The sequence below is a fragment of the Pelophylax lessonae genome (assembly GCF_965119305.1).
Source record: "Pelophylax lessonae genome assembly, chromosome: 5".
NCBI classification, from domain to species: Eukaryota; Metazoa; Chordata; class Amphibia; order Anura; family Ranidae; genus Pelophylax; species Pelophylax lessonae.
In genome coordinates this window covers 310,375,382-310,393,369 of record NC_138772.1, presented here as the reverse complement: position 1 = coordinate 310,393,369, position 17,988 = coordinate 310,375,382, and the positions used below count along the sequence as shown (strand labels likewise).

General features: G+C 42.8%; 1 pseudogene across 1 annotated transcript in view; it reads right to left on the bottom strand.

Annotated features, from left to right (window-relative positions):
* Positions 1–17,988, bottom strand: part of LOC309556858 (glutamate decarboxylase 1-like) — a 101,096-nt pseudogene that overhangs the window by 10,813 nt on the left and 72,295 nt on the right. Inside the window, exons 8-12 of the transcript XR_014226187.1 lie at positions 9,071–9,125; positions 8,716–8,832; positions 5,299–5,361; positions 4,032–4,110; positions 1,278–1,427 (exon numbers count right to left, since the gene is read on the bottom strand). The product of XR_014226187.1 is annotated as a glutamate decarboxylase 1-like (transcript). The remainder of the gene's footprint in view (positions 1–1,277; positions 1,428–4,031; positions 4,111–5,298; positions 5,362–8,715; positions 8,833–9,070; positions 9,126–17,988) is intronic.

The window sequence follows — 17,988 nt, the reverse complement described above, 5'->3', positions numbered from 1 at the left end:
AAGTATATATATACACACCACATATACATATATATACATATACATATACACACACATACATACACACACACACACCTCGCTATAGGGAGACCGCCCAGGGACAAGTTATGTTCTAGCAGAGCTGCTGCAGAAACCAGGCTGTTGGGAGTCGCAAAGGCTTGCTGCCGACTGCCAGGAATCTGGGGAGGACTTTTTGCAGAGAGCCACATTGCTGCTGTTCCTGCATCTAGGGTGCATGCCCTGAAAATTCCCTGGTCTTTGAACTTTGTTACTACTGCAAAGGGTTGTTCTAGTATCAATTTTAAATTAAAGAAAGCCTTCTACTTTCACGTGGAAAAGCCACATAGAACGGGAGATGTGTAGTATGCCATACATTAGTATGAGAGCTTCAAGTGCAGCATAGGACACTGGGGGCTCCAATCAAAGCAAGGTTGTTGTATTGTACAGTGTATGGTATTTTTGTAATAAGCTCTCAGGAACATGAATAGACATTTGGAATTAGCGGATGAGTCTTAGGGTCATGAACATTTAGATACACAGTATATTTTTGTGGACTGCACCAATGCTGCCTCATCTACATAGTAACGCTTTCATTACTGGGATAAGCAATACCTTGATGCCCATGTCAAAATGTAGTAGTATCCATATCCATTGGTTAATTTGACTATAACTCGATTTCCTACCAATAAAATTTTGGACTGTTTAAGGACAATGTTATCTGCAGGACTAGGCATTGTACTGTTGAATGTTTTAATACAGAATGTGGATGGGAATGGGGTGAAGACAATGGTGTCCAATTAAAATGTATAAGGGGAAAATAAAAAGCATGAAACCATTTTGGTTGCTTCATTTGTAGGATTTTTTTTTCTAATAAAGCTGTGTGCAGGGTGTGGCGACTAATATGAGAAGACCCACCTCACATTAGTTTACAGGCTGTTACCCATCATTTAACACCCCATTAATGATTTTCAGTAGTTTGAATATATAAGATTGTGCACTATAACATAATTATGATAAAGAGATGGAGCAACAAAAACTATTGCAAAAAATAAAAATGAACTGTGAACCTTTTCTATTACAGTTAAATAAAGCTCCTGCTCCCTTCATGTAGCAGAATCACAGTGATTGAGTTTACCCTGAGGCTGGGCTCACACTTATGTTTCCCCGCATCCAATTCACATGAGAGGCGAGTGTGACCGGCTCTCAATGGAGAGGGCCGGTCACAGTCCGCAAAGAAAAAAAAAAAAAAAAAAAACTTGGCTTTACAGACCACTTACCTTTGCCTTCCACATAAGCCAAAGCTTAAAGATATCTACATGTCTACCACACTGGATTGTTTTGTCTCCAGTGTCATAGGTCACATCATATGGTTTGTCTGGCTGGAAGAGATATTTGGCACACATCTGGTTACAAGCTTGCAGGAGACCCTAAAATAAGAAAAAGGTAGGATTTTAGAATAACAGGCATTTGAAAAAAAAAAATAAAAATCAGACTACATATAGCAGAATGGAAGAGAAGGAGAAAAGAAAAGGAATAATGTAATTTATGGGTATATAGAGAACCTTATACAATAGGCCTGTCTCTGGCTCATATATGTGGCTTGAATACCTGTTACTTTTGCTACAAGCACAGCAGTAAACATAAGACCATCACTGCTTAGGCTACTGGGAGAGAATTTACCATCCGTAACAATATCAACTGTGGCACTTCTAATGTGGTTTATGCCATAGAATGTACATCATGTAGACTACGTATGTCACGCCCTCCGCGAGCCAGAGTTAGCGAACATTATCATGGCGCTTCTTACACTAGTGACAAGGGATTGTCCAAAGTCTCGAAAAACTTTAAACATACTCATATGCTGGCAACATGAACTTTTAAATTTTGTGATTTGGAAGGGGTTAAAGGTTCTCTCCAAGGGGGTGACACCCACAGGAAGCTATTTCAAAGGGAGGTCTGGTGGATTTTTAATCTCCACACTAGGATTCCTGCAGGTATGATGTAGAAATTTTTTTGAAATGATACAATCATTTAGTCTAGTGCAGTGGTTCTTAACCTGGGTTCGATCGAACCCCAGGGGTTCGGTGAGTCAGTCTTGCGGGTTCGGCAGGGGTCAAGACAAAATATTACTGATTGTGAGGCTGAGCGCACCCCGGGAAATCAGAGCTGCGATCAGTACAACTCACAGCCATTACACATAGACACTTGACGCTCCACCCCCTGTACCTCCCCCAGCAGGTTTCCAGCCCATCTCCATCTCCTGCAGGCTGCTTGAGTGGGGGGGATGGGGATGTACCTGACCACGGAGATTGCGCCCCCCTTGAAGAGGGAAGTGTGAGCAGCTGAGCAGAGGGAGCCGAGTGAATGTTCCTGGAGGTAGGCTCAGCTAGCTGTACATGGTGGATTCGTTTAAAAGCACCTCTATGCTAAGTCTGCTGAGTTACTTGCAGCTTAGCATAGAGGTGCAGTTAGCTGACAAATGGAAATGCATGTCCTTTTTATTTAGCTCAATAAAGCATTGTGAATGCCCCCTGGTGTGTGCCCTCCTGATACCATGGTATGCCCTCCCAACACCTCCCCCCAGTGTGTTCCCTCCTGACACCCCATGGTATGCCCTCCCAACACCTCCCCCCAGTGTGTTCCCTCCTGACACCCCATGGTATGCCCTCCCAACACCTCCCCCCAGTGTGTTCCCTCCTGACACCCCATGGTATGCCCTCCCAACCCCCCCCCCCCTAGTGTGTGCAGTCCTGACACCCCACGGTATGCCCTCCCAACACCTCCCCCCCAGTGTGTGCCCTCCTGACACCCCATGGTATGCCCGCCAAACCCCCCCCAAGTGTGTGCCCCCCTGACACCCCATGGTATGCCCTCCTGACACCCCCCCCCCCCACTCCCAGTCACACTGATTTGCAGTAAATATTATTATGTTTTTGTGTGCAAATCATGTTTTAATGGTTTTGTTCTTTAATGGTTTTGTTCATTCTGTGCACCTATGTATAAATATATACCTATGTTTTGAATTTGAAAAAATCATATTTTATTTTTCCAATTAAGAAGGGTTCAGTGAATGCGCATATGAAACTGGTAGGATTCAGTGCCTCCAACAAGGTTAAGAACCACTGGTCTAGTGTATTGTTAATGCTTTGAATCATGGATTTATCCTATGCTAATCACTGCCCTTTATTTGTTTGCTCTTTTATATGTTGTGGGGCCATATATTTTCACACAGGTTATTGCCTTCATGTACATATATATGTATTTATATTTCATGTGTTTTTTGATTTCTTAGAAATTTTTCTTTTGTTTCTGGTCTTAATATTGTGTTCATGTCCATAAGCCTTCTCAGTGATATGCCTAGTTACCAATTAGGCAATTTGTATTTTTAATTAGCACACTTGTCTGATTGCTTGTTGGGTAGGTGTACTTTTTTTGCAATGTGTGTGTATATTATTTATATATATATATATATATATATATATATATATATATATATATATACATACATACATACATATATATATATACACACACACTATCCTCTATCTCGTTTCATTATTGTGCTGTGATCAAGGCGGTTTGCCGAAACAGGTTAGCCTTCCTGTATGCTCTTTTCATGCAACGAATACATTTTCTATACGGATTTGGATTTGCCGGCTCACTTACTGGATTTGGTTGTCCTATACAATACATTCAAGTAGCAAGTAAAACACAAATCAGTTTTTGTGAAATAATTCTAGACACAATAAATAGAATTTTTACGCAATGGTGGAAAATATACAGGAACATAAAAAAACAGTATAATAGCTGTAAATATGTAAGTAAACATACTTATTTTTCTAAATGGGTTTGTTAAAATTATGTATATTAAAAAAAAATAAAAAAATTGTTTGATCAGGATTATAAACCCACGATTCAAGTGTTTATGCTGTGCTACAGTACTGCACGTGTTGTGGTCTCCGAATCGCAGCATCTCTTCTTTATGCATGCTGTTTAAATTGCAACGCACACAGTGCATTTTATGAAATTACCTTTTCTCTAATGAGGATCGCAGAGCACTGCAAGGGTACACCCATCATCTTGTGAGGATTCCAGGTTACTGAATTAGCCCTAATAAAATGATAGTTCAAGTTAGAGTTTGAGCACAGGAGGCATTATTTAAAAAAAAAAATAATAAAAATAATAATGATAATTAATAACACAACAATCCTCTACTGCCTCTTCATTTTATGATATTATACATTAAATGCGGGTACCATTAAGTGCGGCAAAGGCCTAGGAATCAGCACCTGCTTCTGGAGCTTTGAATGAACAATTTACCGACTGCCCCATGCAGATTTACTGAGGCAGGGCGGCTCGGCTGCGCATAATTACGTACAGCCGCGCTCTCACTATGATTAGAAACAGCTGGAGCCAGACCGCGGGAGGAGCAAGCTCGATAACCGCTGGCCTCCCGCGATCTTTAGGGAAACTGACAGGAGAGACGCATCCTGTAAACGCCTATGTAAACAAAGCAGGCGGCACTCCTGTCACACAGGCAGCTTAAACACTGATCTGTGTGCCTGTCACAGAGCGCCCCCACAGTAAGCAAACACATTTAGGCTTACATTTAACCCCTTGATCGCCCCCAGTATTAACCCCTTCTATGCCAGTGTCATTTATACAGTAACAGTGCATATTATTTAGCACTGATTACTGTAGTAATGTCACTGGTCCACAAAAAGTGTCAAAAATGTCAGTTAGGGGTCCACTGCAATGTCGCAGTCTCGCTAAAAAAAAAAAAAAAAAAACTGACCACCACCATTACTAATAAACAAAAAATAAAAGCCCAAAAAAAAAATCTATCCCGTAGTTTGAAAAAGCTATAACTTTTGTGCAAACCAATTAAAATACACTTTTTGGGATTTTCCCAAAAATATGTAGCAGAATACAAATTGGCCTAAACTGATAAAAAATGTATTTTATTTTATTTGGAATGTTTTATAGCAGAAAGTAAAAAAATAATGTTTTTTTTTTTTAAATTGTCGCTCTTTTTTGTTTATAGCGCAAAACCTAAGAACCACAGAGGTGACCAAACACCAAGCTCTATTTGTGGGAAAAACAAAATACATCAATTTTATTTGGGTACAGCGTCGCAGGACCACACAATTGTTAAAGTAACGCAGTGCTGAATCGCAAAAAATGGCCTGGTCATTAAGGGGGTAAAACCTTCCGAAGCTGAAGTGGTTAAATGGCAAAAAATTATTCAGCAGAGAACACAAAACCAAAACAAAAGTCTATTAAAACAGTTTCTAGTACCTTTCAATGCCATTCAGCTTTGAATTCATTCTTTGAAAGCAACAATCCCCCGCCCCAAGCTGCCTGCAACACAATGAAGGAAAAAAAAAATTCAAAGTTTTACTTTTTGGGTATAGCACAAGCTGTCATATATGGAAGAGCCCTGGGGCCATCATAAAAAAAATTTCAAAGATTTCTGAGTTTTAAATTTTTTTTTATTTTTTTTACAGAATTCTGAGTTTGAAAGTCAGAATTCTGAAATTAAAAGTCAGAATTCTGAGATAGAGACTACTGTATTTAATAATCTCAGAATTGTGTTTTATAAATTTTAGCATGGTCCAAACTTGTAATCTCAGAATTCTGACTTGAAAACTCAGAATTCTGTAAAAAAAAAAAAAAAAAAAAAAAAATGTGTATATATATATATATATATATATATATATATATATATATATATATATATATACATATATATATATATATATATATATATATATATATATATATATATATATGTGTATGTATGTATGTATATACATATATATATATATATATATATATATATATATATATATATATATATATATATATATATATATATATATATATATATATATATATATATATATATATTCAAACTCAGAAATCTTTGAAATTTTTTTAATGATGGCCCCAGGGCTCTTCCATAGTCATAGCATAACAATTTACAAAAAAGCAAGACTCGTTCAGGGCTCAATTACACTAGCACCGGCCCTCTGAAGAGTGTCTGCAGTGGATTAGTTTTCAGAAGGTGTGACAGACAGTGTTGCCTCCTCATTGCTTGTTTCACCTGAATGTTTGCTTTTGGAAGGTGTACCCCCATACAACCACCCCCCCCCCCCTCAACTGAATTGTAAACTGGACCTTAGGGCTCATTTAGACTTGCAGTTTGGGAGTCCATAAAGCTGCAAAAGCAGCAGATAGGGTTGTTCACAAGCTGCAGCGCTTTGCATCACTGCATGACAAACAAACACCACTCTTGTTGCATTTAGAGGACAGTAGTACCACTGAATGTGTCCCATTCACAGATTTGGTGCAGCATTTACAGGGTTAAAAACAGGTGGTATGGAGGCGATATAACCTCCTCACTGCCTGTCAAAAGCATCTGAAAAGCAATGTGAATGGCGATCACCTTTTAGAGGCAATTTTGTCGCATACCTACAATTAGGCCTCATACACACATGGCGTTTTTACACCTGCTTTTAGGAGCATTTTAGGGTTTTTTTTTTCTTGTAGCTGAAAAAAGCCTCTCCATGTTATTCTATGGCCTCATGCACACACAGGCTTTTAGGAGCTGTAAGTGACATAAGTGTTTTTAGGCTGTTAAAAAAAAAAAAAAAAAAAATCAAGGGCCAGTGCGTTCTGGAGCAGCACCATTAAGCTGTAAAAACCCATGACGCTGCTAAAGGCTGGATACAGCGTTAGGCCACGTCAGACGTTTTTAAGCTGTAGTAGTTGGATTTGAGGTTGGAAAATAGAAGAGGGCATACAAAAAGACTGCTAAACACCAACGTTGCTAAACGTTGCTAAAACGTGCATTAACGTCAATACAAAACGCTTCTAAAAGCACGTTTTTACAGCTGCTTGTTCCCCGTTGTCCGAACTGACTTTGCAGCTCGTTTTTAAACCCCCTAGTGTGCATGAGGCCTTTGTTTGTCCAAAGGCAAAACAATACAGTAAAGCTGGATACACACTATACAGACCTCTCATGTCTCCCGCATTTCGCCCTGCACTCATGGACACCCGCAAGCGCAGGGCGATATCCTGGCAGGGCTGAGGACAGCAGTGTCAGAGGTGAGCTCAGCTGTCATGACTGAGAACGAAGCCATTATTTCGGTCCGGCTCATAGGCGGAGTGATATCAAATGCACTCTGCCTGTGGGAGGAGGAGCCATACAGAGGAAGCACACGGCTCTGCTCTCTACTGCAGCCATGTGCTTCCTCTGTATGACTCCTCCTCCCACAGGCGAAGTGCACTTGATATCACTCCATCTGTGAGCCAGTACTACGGATGAAGTAGCAGCTCCATTCTCACAGTCTTGATAGCTGAGCTTTGACACTGCCGCCCTTATCCCTGCCGGGATATCCACAGCACACCACAGAGCCCGGCATTGTCTGCAAAATAAGTATGGGCATTAGTGTGTGTAAATTGTTGCAATGTGTTTAATACCTAGCTGTGTTCTGTCATAATAAAATGTCATGTCCTTGTACATACATGTATGAATAAGGACATGACATAATGTGCTAGGGGTGCAACTAGCCCCCAGCACATAACTATAAATATCCCAACATGTGCAGGGTTTCTGACTCCTGCCACCATGACCACTTCAAATCACTGAAGTGGTCATGGTGGCTAGAGTGTTCCTATAATATCTCCCAGAAGAAGTAAACCTCCGTATACTGATCAAATTTAATTTCATTATGCTCTGGTTGTGTTAAATTGGGAAGGGTGGGCACGGCAGCGTGTGCAGGGGGGGAGGTTGCCACCTCCCTGAAGTGGCTTTGCCACCTCCCTGAAATGAGTTTTTGCAGGTTGGAAAGTCTGCACTATGCAACTTTTCCTTTAGATTTACCTTCAACTATGTAGTGCAAGGGCCTGCCTGTTTGAATACAAACTGAAAGTGTTTAGGGTTGACCTCATTATATGGTTTTGGTAAATTTAAAGAAAATTGTACAATGTGTATCCAGCTTAATGCTCCTTTCACACTCTGTCCGTCTGAGTCAGTTTTTCTCAGCGGGGGGATCGATCTGCCGATCCCCCGCTGAGCAGGAGAATGACAGCTGTTCTCCGCGCTGTGTGCGAAGACACAGCTGTCAGAGCCCTATACATCTCTATGGGGAAATTGGATGGGAACGGACCGTCGGTCCGTTCTCATCCGATCCGATCCACTGGACGGATGGAAAATAAGGTTTCCATCCGTCCAGATTTGACGGATCGGATGTCAGCGGACATGTCTCTGCTGACATCCGATGCCCCATAAGAATACATGGGGGGACCGTTCAGATCCGCCAAAAAAACTGACAGGCAGATCTGAACGGTCCGCCTGTGTGAAAGGGGCCTTAGGCTAAAGCTGGATACACACTATCCAACTTTTGTGGTTAGATTTCCTTCAGATTTACCTTTTCTATGTAGTGCAAGGGCCTGCCAGATTGCATACAAATTGAAAGTGTTTAGGTTTGACCTCATATTATGGTTTTGGCAAGTCTAAAGGAAAAAGTCTTCAGAAAAATCTTATAGTGTGTATGGCCCATAACAGAATATAGTTCAGTACAACCCAAGGAATTGTAGCAGTCTATTGACAATCAGGCACTCTCACTGCCAGCTGCATCCGAGAGGCAGAAGACCTCTGAAGTTTTAACCCTTTTAAAGAAAATAGAAAGGACACACAAAAGACCTTACATCAACATGTAGCCAGAGTCCATATTTCTCACAAATGTCAGCAATCTCTGAAAAGGGATCAAAAGCTCCATACACTGTGGTCCCAGCTGTAGCACTGACATAAAATGGAACATGTCCCTGCAAAGAAAAAAGTAATATCAGGTAAATTGAACACAAAACCATTGTGCCAATTGCTAGCACATCTTCGACATCTTTTATTTGTGCTCAGATGTTTAATTGTTCTAGCAAAAGAATTGCAGAAAACGCTACTGTAGTACAGATGTATGCAATTTTTCCGAAAGGCTGTCATGGCTTTGTGTGCACCTAAAGAATTAAAGGGATTGAAAGTTCAATACTGGGTTTCTTAGATCCTCACCTGCTCTCTCTCTTTTAGTATTTTCTCTTCCAAGTCGGACACAATCATTTTTCCTCTGAGTGTAAAAAAATAAATAAAATAAAAACACTGTTCAATGTAGCAGTCAAGAAAAAAAAAAAAAAAAAAACACCCCTCCAATGAGCTTTTCAAATACAATTTAGGATTCAATTGCCCATTATTCATCTTAGCATGCTTACTTGCATAGTGTGGGATTATTATCTCAGGTGGGAAAGAAGTTCTTAAGCAGCTGTGGGCATTGGATATGCTAAATACAACCAAAAAAATATTCACCAAAGTACACAGGCTGCACATAGAACAACCCTCATCCTCCCTCACTGCCACACTCCTGCACCTATTTATTCATTTATTTTTAGACATAAGATTCAAACAAACATTTTTTGCATTAACTTTGTTTCATTAATCTGCCGATTATGGAGTGGAGTCCTTTGATCTACATATGTTGGTTAACAAATTCAAAAGTAGATGTTTTGGGGTTTAAGTTAAATTTGTTATTTAATTAAAATGAAATCCTTTTTAAGCACCAATTAACTCCTTGTTCAGTCTTCTGCCCCTTATGCCCCATACACACACGCAGATTATCTGCAGACTTTTGTCTGCAGACTTACCTTTTCTATGTAGTGCAAGGGCCTGCCGGATTGCATACAAATTGAAAGTGTTTAGGTTTGACCTCATATTATATGGTTTTGGTAAGTCTGCAGACAAAAGTCTGCAGATAATCTGCACGTGTGTATGGGGCATTAACCATTCCCTGCTGAGTTTTTTTTTTTTTGATGATCAAAATATAAAAATTATATTTAAAATAATAGCTATAATAGGACAAATTATGGAATGAAAATATACTAATTTTTATTTACATCGACGCATTTCCAATGTCATGTCCCCAGTAAGCAGACCACAACATTGTAACAAGTCACAAGGTGAGAGGCTGCAAGCGGGGCTGATCTGTGTCAGACCATTGTGAACACATGAAAATCCTGGTGCCAGTGCAGACATTAACTGAGTGCGTCACCTCTGGTCCAAAAAAATAGATGCCTGGCACTATCCTTCTGTAGAAGGCTTTATCAAGAGGAGCACTGCGATTTTTGTAAAACATTACTTAGCAAGCCTTAACACAACAAGACAAACTATATCTGATGCCAAGTATACCAATATTACTGCTATGCATGATCAAAATAGAGCTGGAGACCAGTGCATTCCACTGCTAGGGAAAAATAGAATAATTTAGGCAAGTCAAAATTCACTGATAGGGATGAGCTTAGCAGTGTTTGGACATAAGCCCAAATCCACCTGAGCTATCCCACCAGGATGCGGTCTAAGCGGACCACCAATCAAGGCAGCAGAAGCATTCCCTACCCAGCAGCTGAAAATATAGTATAAAAGGGGTGTGTATACGTGCAGCTTCAGGATATGGAATGCCTTTGCCACTAATGATTGGCTATCCACTTTGACCGCTTCCTGACTGGTTAGCTCAAGAGGGTTTGGACTCTTTTCCAAACATGCTATATGGTTCTTTAACAGCAATCGCCTCCATCAAGTTTCTCACAAAGCAACAAAAGCATTCTAAGAAAAGACTGCAGCTTAAAGCTGGATACACACTATACAATTTCTTTAGATTTTTTTTCCTTTAGATTTACCAAAACCATATAATATGGGGTCAAACCTAAACACTTTCAATTTGTATGCGATCAGGCAGACCCTTGCACTACATAGTTGAAGGTAAATCTAAAGGAAATTGAACAACAAAAGTTGTATAGTGTGTATCCAGCTTAAGACATGGCTTCCTTCTGTCCTATTTTTTTGCCATCCATGCCCCATTGGGAAGATTTCTCTTCACTTCCTCTCCCATAGCCAAAACAGAAAGTAGGGAAATCCCTGCAAATTATGAGAATTCCTTGCCCCCTCCTCCCCCAAGTCACCAGAACTAGATTCCCCCCCCCCCCCTCTTACTTTTCTAGAGACAACCCAAAATTTGGGATTTTTCAGCTATTATGGTAAAATGGAATGAATAGAGATAATAATTCTCTATAATGGGGGCACAGACCGCAATAAAAACCTAAATAGGTGTTGTAGTCCTGGTCTACTTTGTCAAAAATAAAACATTTTGCCTTTAGTTATTTAAAACCTTTACAGTCTCTGCTTGTGTTGTGTGATCACTGCATGAGCAGAGAGGGATGTGAGCTGTTGAATAACAGCTCACATCCTGTAAAGCAAGTTGCATCTGGCAGGAATCTGTGGCAGTTTTATATACTGTATGGAATACGGTTGTATTCCCTCTGTTAATTAGGATAGACCTGCACTAATTAGAATTTCAATACAAAAAAAAAGGGTCATTTCCCCTTCTTATAACTGGTCTTAACACAAAGGAGCACTGGAAGGGCGAGCGCATGTCAAAAAACTATAGGCATTTCCAGTCACAACTTACCAATCAGCCTGCGACCAACCAAATTAACCTATCCAACAGTATGTGTTACAGGGGTTTATTTGCACACATTTGTAAATCCATGCGTAAGCTGCAAGCCACAGCAAGGCACCCTGATCTCTGCAGACTCTAAAGCCTCATACACACGCAACGAATTTCCGCCGACCGGTCGTCCGTCTTTTGTCCAGAGTGGTGTCTGTTGGTTGGAATGTGCTCTAGACTGCACACGAATTTTCCCGCACGACAAAATTCTACTTCAGAAGTGATGTCATGTGTTGGATTGCTTTCTTTGCGTTTTCATCTCTGAGCATGCCTAGATTTTTCTCCATCAAAATCTATACTAATGAGAAAAAAATCGGACGCGTTTTGACGGTCGACAAAAAATTATATAGCCTGCACACCAGAATTTTTTTCGGCCAAAAAGTCGGAGTCGGTTGTCGGAAGCACCATACTAACAAGCCGAAAATCGGCAAATCGGTCGTCGGACAAAATTTCCCCAGCCGAATTTCTACTCGTGTGTACGGGGCTTAACTCTACCTTTAAAGAGTCTCCACAGTGGGAGCACATGTATTATAAATTATTGATGAGCTGAACAACCCCCAGTTTGGTTCGCACCAAAACACAGCGAACAGAGGAAAAGTTTGTTTGAATAAACAACAAACCCCATTGAAGTCTATGGGACTCGAACCTCTAAAATCAAACAGCCTCATTTTGAAGGCTTAAATGCAAGTTATTGCCCCAAAAAAGTGTATGGGGGTCCGGGTCCTGACCTGGGGAACATGTAGCAATGATAAAAAAAAGTTTGATTGTTTTTAAAGGAGCAGTGATTTACTGATTTTAACCACTTCCCAACCTTTTTACTGTGGCAGGGTGGCTCTCCTGCGCAAACTGACGTAGACCTACGATACGTCAGTCGCGCGCGGGAAGCTAGGGGGTGAGTGCGCGCTCCGGCCACCACTCAGCAGCGGGGAAGCCGATGCACAGGTCAGGCGGCTCTGATTGTTGCCTGATACCTGTGATCGCTCCTCGCTGAGAGAAGACAGTCAGCGGTTGTACACACAGCCGACCGTCCTTCTCCCTGAAATGATCACAGAGCTCATGTGATCCTTCTATATAGGATCACATGCATCTGTGGTCATTTCACAAACCATGCCCCCCCCCCCCACCCAGTTAGAATCACTCCCCTAGGCTCACATTTAACCCATTGATCTCCCATAGGGTTAGCCCCTTCCCTGGCAGTGTCATTATTACAGTACCAGTGCATATTTTTAGCACTGATTACTGTAGTAATGTCACTGGTACCTCCAAAAGTGTCAAAAATGTCAGCTAGGGGTCCGATCTGTCCGCTGCAATGTCTCAGTCCCGAAAAAAAAAAACCCACAATAAAAATGACATAAATCTTTCCCGTAGTTAGTAGTTGCGATAACTTTTGCGCAAACCAATCAAAATACGCTTATTGCGATTTTTTTTTTTTTTACCAGAAATATGTAGCAGAAGACAAATTGGCCTAAAATGTTAAAATTTAGATTTTTTTTTGGGGGGGAGGGGGATATAGCAGAATGTGAAAAAAAAAAATTCTAAATTGTCGCTCTTTGTTCATAGCGCAATAAATCTCACAGGTGATCAAATACCACCAAAAGAAAGCTCTATTTGTGGGAAAAAAAGGACATGAATTTTATTTGGGTACAGCATTGCATGACCGCGTAATTGTAACGCAGTGCCGAATCGCAAAATAGGGCCTGGTCATTAAGGGGGCAAATCCTTCCGGTCTTAAAGTGGTTAATGAGGCTTAAAGTGAAACTATAAAAATTCCTTCAAATATCGTGCCTGGGGGATCCCCTTAATGTGCCTGTAAAGTAGTGCATCTGTACGATGTATGTAGCCTGCTGCAGCAATACTGACATTTCTAAAGGAAAAAATGTCATATACAAATTTCAAATCGCCATGTACACGTCATACAGGTGCAGAAAAATTAGGCCTTGGTTGTTGGTGGTGCCTAAAAACCGCAACCCCTTGCAGTTACTCTTGCTGGGCACAGGAACGGGCCCTGCTGCTAAAAATTCCATACAAATTTCGAAATCGCATGTACTTGTCATACAGGTGCAGAAAAATTGGGCCTTGGTTGTTGGTGGTGCCTGAACACCGCAACCCATCGCAGTTACACTTGCTGGGTGCAGCTGGTAAAAATTCCATATGAATTTGAAATTGGCAATGATCAAATGTTGTATGTGTTCTTAGTGTTAGTGATCTTAGGGATCTCAGTGATCAAGTGGGGGGTGCTGTGCTGTCATGTGACCTTGCAAGTTTGGATGTTGGCTATGCAAGCCTGCTGGAGTGATGGGGACCTAGAAGGTTAGTATAGGTAGGAGCTGAAACTGAAATTGAGCCTTTGGTGTTGGTGGTGCCTGAACACCGTAACCACTCACAGTTACTCTTGCAGGGCGCAGGGATAGGGCCTGCAGTTAAAAATTATATATGAAATTTAAATTGTATGCATCTGCCATACATGTGCAGAAAAATTAGGCCTTGGGGGTTGGTGGTGACCTAAACCAAAAACATTCAAATAGATGTGAGCAAGAAAAAAAGGCCAAAGACCCCTATAACTTACTCAGCACTTGTGGAAATAGATGTTATGTTGCTACTGTCAGAGAGAGAGAGAGAGAGAGAAGTAACTCAATACCAAATGTACAGCTGCTGTTATAAAAGAAGTACAAATATATAAATTGGTGTATAGACAATTCAAAACCCTAAGCATTCACTGCATGAGTATATATATATATATATATATATATACACACACACACATACACATGCATACACATACATACATACATACATACATATACACACACACACACACACTAGCAGCGCATCAGGTCCTAATAGACACAGTCCCAGGGATTAACCAAAAACAGCCAAAATGTCAATGCAATAGTCCTTGGTATAATAAGCTGAATACCTCTTCAGTGCTTGATTAATATAAGATGATGTGCACCTTCACCGCACCTCTGTGAGCCCCCTTGGTAGTACTCACGTACCAACAAAACATGTATACAGCGCCTTTTATAATGAATGCTCCAGCAAGTCTCCCAGGACCAGTCCACTTATGTGATCACCGACCATGGACCCCTTGTAACGGACCGCCAGCACTCCTCCAGATGTCTCTCAACAGCTTGTCTGAGGGGGGACCTCCTGTGTGAGGCTGCTGGGAAGGCCCCTGTGTAATAGCAGGGCGGCTCCTGAGCTGTGTGGGAAGTGTGTGTGTCAGCTGTTTCCGTATGCTGCATGTGCTCAAAAACATTGTTGGAAGCTAGCAGAATCAAGGTTGAGGAATAGGATAGGCAGCATATGCAGTCTTCAAGGGATGATAGACCCATAGCAAATCCAATCAGTTACATCAGTATCAGGGGCTTGATAGTTGCTGTTGATCCAGGACTGACTCATTTTGATAAAAGTCAGCTGGTCAACAGAGTCTTTGGACAGACGCACTCTTGTCTATTACAAAACCTCCAGCAGCACTGAACGTCCGTTCGGAAAGCATGCTGGAAGCAGGACAGGCCAGTAGCTCTATTGCATATTGAGCAAGTTCTAGCCAGTGGCCCAGCCTCAAGACCCTGTAATCCAGTGGATGCTCACTTGGAAAGGTCCCCAAGTCTGCTCTTGCCCCTAAATCATGCACTATATGGAGACGTTGCCAATGGGTGCCAACAGCCCTGGGTACTGCTGAGGACTAAAGAACTGTTTAAAAGGCATTGGTCAGCCAGCCGCCTTCTCCACCATTTCTCCTTTGGCTGAACGATGTCTCAGAAACATGTCCAGAGAATGTTAACCTCCCAGTTTCTGGAAAGGCGTTACACATTTTTTTCAAGGCCTCCTCAATATATTTTATCCTCTGCGAAGACAGGATGAGCTCTGCAACTTTACCCTTGTAATGTGGATCAGGAAGGGTTGCCAACCAGTAATTATCCCTCTCCTTGACAGCACGAATCCTCAGGTCCTTTCACAGGCTTTGCAGAATCAGGGAGCCCATGCAACGCAAGTTGGAGGAGGCATGAGCTTCTGAGTCCTCTGGGTCACTAAGGATGACATTGTCAGGAGCAACCTCTCCCCAACCATGTACAGCTCCTGGGGTTTCTGGGGAACGAAAACCATCCCTTGAAGACTACTGTATGCTATCCTCTACATCAACGCTGCCACAATCCTCCTCCTCCTGTGTGTTTTGTGTCCCTGCAGGCATATCTGCATAAAGGGGGCCATGTGAGGAAAGGAAGTCCTCCTCTTCCTCCCGCTGTTCTGCTTCAAGTGCCCCGTCTATGATTCCACGAAGCGTGTGCTCCAGCAGGTAGACTAGAGGTATAGTGTCACTGATGCATGCATCGTCCCGACTCAACATTCTTGTGGCCTCCTCAAGTGGTGACAGGACTGTGCATGCATCCTTTATCAAAAGCCACTGTCAACCATCTCAGAGCCTGCCCCTACAGAGCTAGCAGAATCTCCGCCCCGGTGTGACTCCTATCCCCTAGACAGACCAACTGAAGCACCGCATGGCATCTTTTAGCCTGACTGCTTGCGTAGCCCCTTGAATGCTTAGGGAGCAATGCTGCTTCAGAGGACAATTGAGCAGAAGAGGACATGGAGGAGGTGGTGGAGTAGCCATATGTGGCAGAACCAGCACCAGCTTTTTGGAGGCTTGGTGGCAAAACAAGCTGCAACACTGGACCCTGTCCTGCATCCTTCCCAGCTGCCAGCAGAGATACCCAGTTTGCCGTGAAGGAAATGTAACGTCCCTGTCCATGCCTGCTGGACCAAGATTCAGCAGTAATGTGAACCTTCCTGCTGACTGCTCTGTCCAACGAGGCCAAAATACTACCTTCCACATGACGGTAGAGAGCTGGAATGGCCTTACGCGAAAATGCCTTTTTGGTACAGCACATTCCACAAATTCAAAAAAGGGAGCAGAGCCTATCAGATGAAAAGGCAGCAATTGTAATGCTAGCAATTTGGCCAAGCTAGCATTAAGACACTGTGCATGTGGATGGCTGGGACAGTATTTCTTTCTACGATTCAGCAACTGGGGTTTTGAAATTTGCCTGCTGCTCAAATCAAGCGGTGGTGTACTGCTAGCAGATTGGGTGCAAGTCTCTGTGGCACTCATTGCTATACCATCATCCCTCACAATGGTGGTATTTGAGAAGACATGAGGTATAGTAGGGTTAGAGATCCCAGATGAGGAGCAAGGTGAAGTATGCTTATTTTTATCTTATGGCTTTCAGGTGCTGTTGCCAATGAACTGCATGGCAGGTTGTCATATGTCTTGTCAAGCATGTGGTGCCAAAGCGGCTGGTGTTCTGGCCCCGCTTGATCTGCTTCAGACAGATGTTGCAAAACAGCAACACTGCATTCTACTGCACATGTGCTGAAAAAAGCCCACACTAATGAACTTTTGGAAGTCTGTGGGGAGTTTGCAGCACCCTGCACATGTGGAGCTCTGTGCTGTGATGCAAAAGGTTGTCTACTCCTATGGCGGCCCCTGGAGCACATCCTGCGTTGAAGTTGTGCCTCCTCTTCCCTTTCCTCCTCTATCCTGTCAGGCACCCAAGTACAGTCAGTGACCTCATCATCCCCTCCCTCATCACTGGAGCAAACTTGGCAGCATGCTGCAGCTGTGGGAAAATGATTGCTAGTTTCTTGTCCTTCATGGTCACCCCCCTCTCTCTAGGCTCAGGTTATTCCCTTCATCAACCTGGGAATTAACATTACAGCTTTCAAATTGTTGCGCATCCTCAAGCAGCATATCACTGACTATGATTGAATAGTTCCGGTGACTCCTCTGTGCATGATGGTGGGGCGACAGAAGGAGTAGCTGTGGAGAAGGAGTCTGTGGAACGGGCCGCTTTGGCAGCTGCTGTGGAAGGCAAACTAGTATGGAGCAGGGCCGGTACAAGGGGGGGGGGGGCGGAGGGGGCGGGTGCCCTGGGTGGCACAATTTAGTGAAGGAAGGGGGGCGCAGTTCAGCGCAGGTGAAGTGTGTGTGTGACTAACACACCGGGCGGGCGAGCGGCCGCTAATCGCTGTAAGGAAGTGAGCCTTTCACTTCCCTGTCAGGCGGCTATCTTCGCTGACAGAGAAGTGAAGGACTCACTTCATTACAGCGATTAGCGGCCGCTCGCCCGCCCGGTGTGTTAGTTCATACCAGGGGGCGGGGGCGGACTGACCCATCTGACCAAATGCCCAGGACCAGTGGGGGCCCCCATGATGAGACGATGAGAGGCTCCTGGGATGAAATCAGTGCCTGCCGGATCAACGTCTGGCATTGTGCTCCACACTCCACTCAGTGAAGAACTGTCGGCTGCCTGCGTGGCGGGCGGGTGCAACAGAACTCTGTGGAAGAAGTACATGTTCGTGAGTAGTACAGTAGAGGCCTGTGTGCGATAGAGGCAGAATTGATAGAGGCGGGATTGCCGTGTGCCAATTGTAG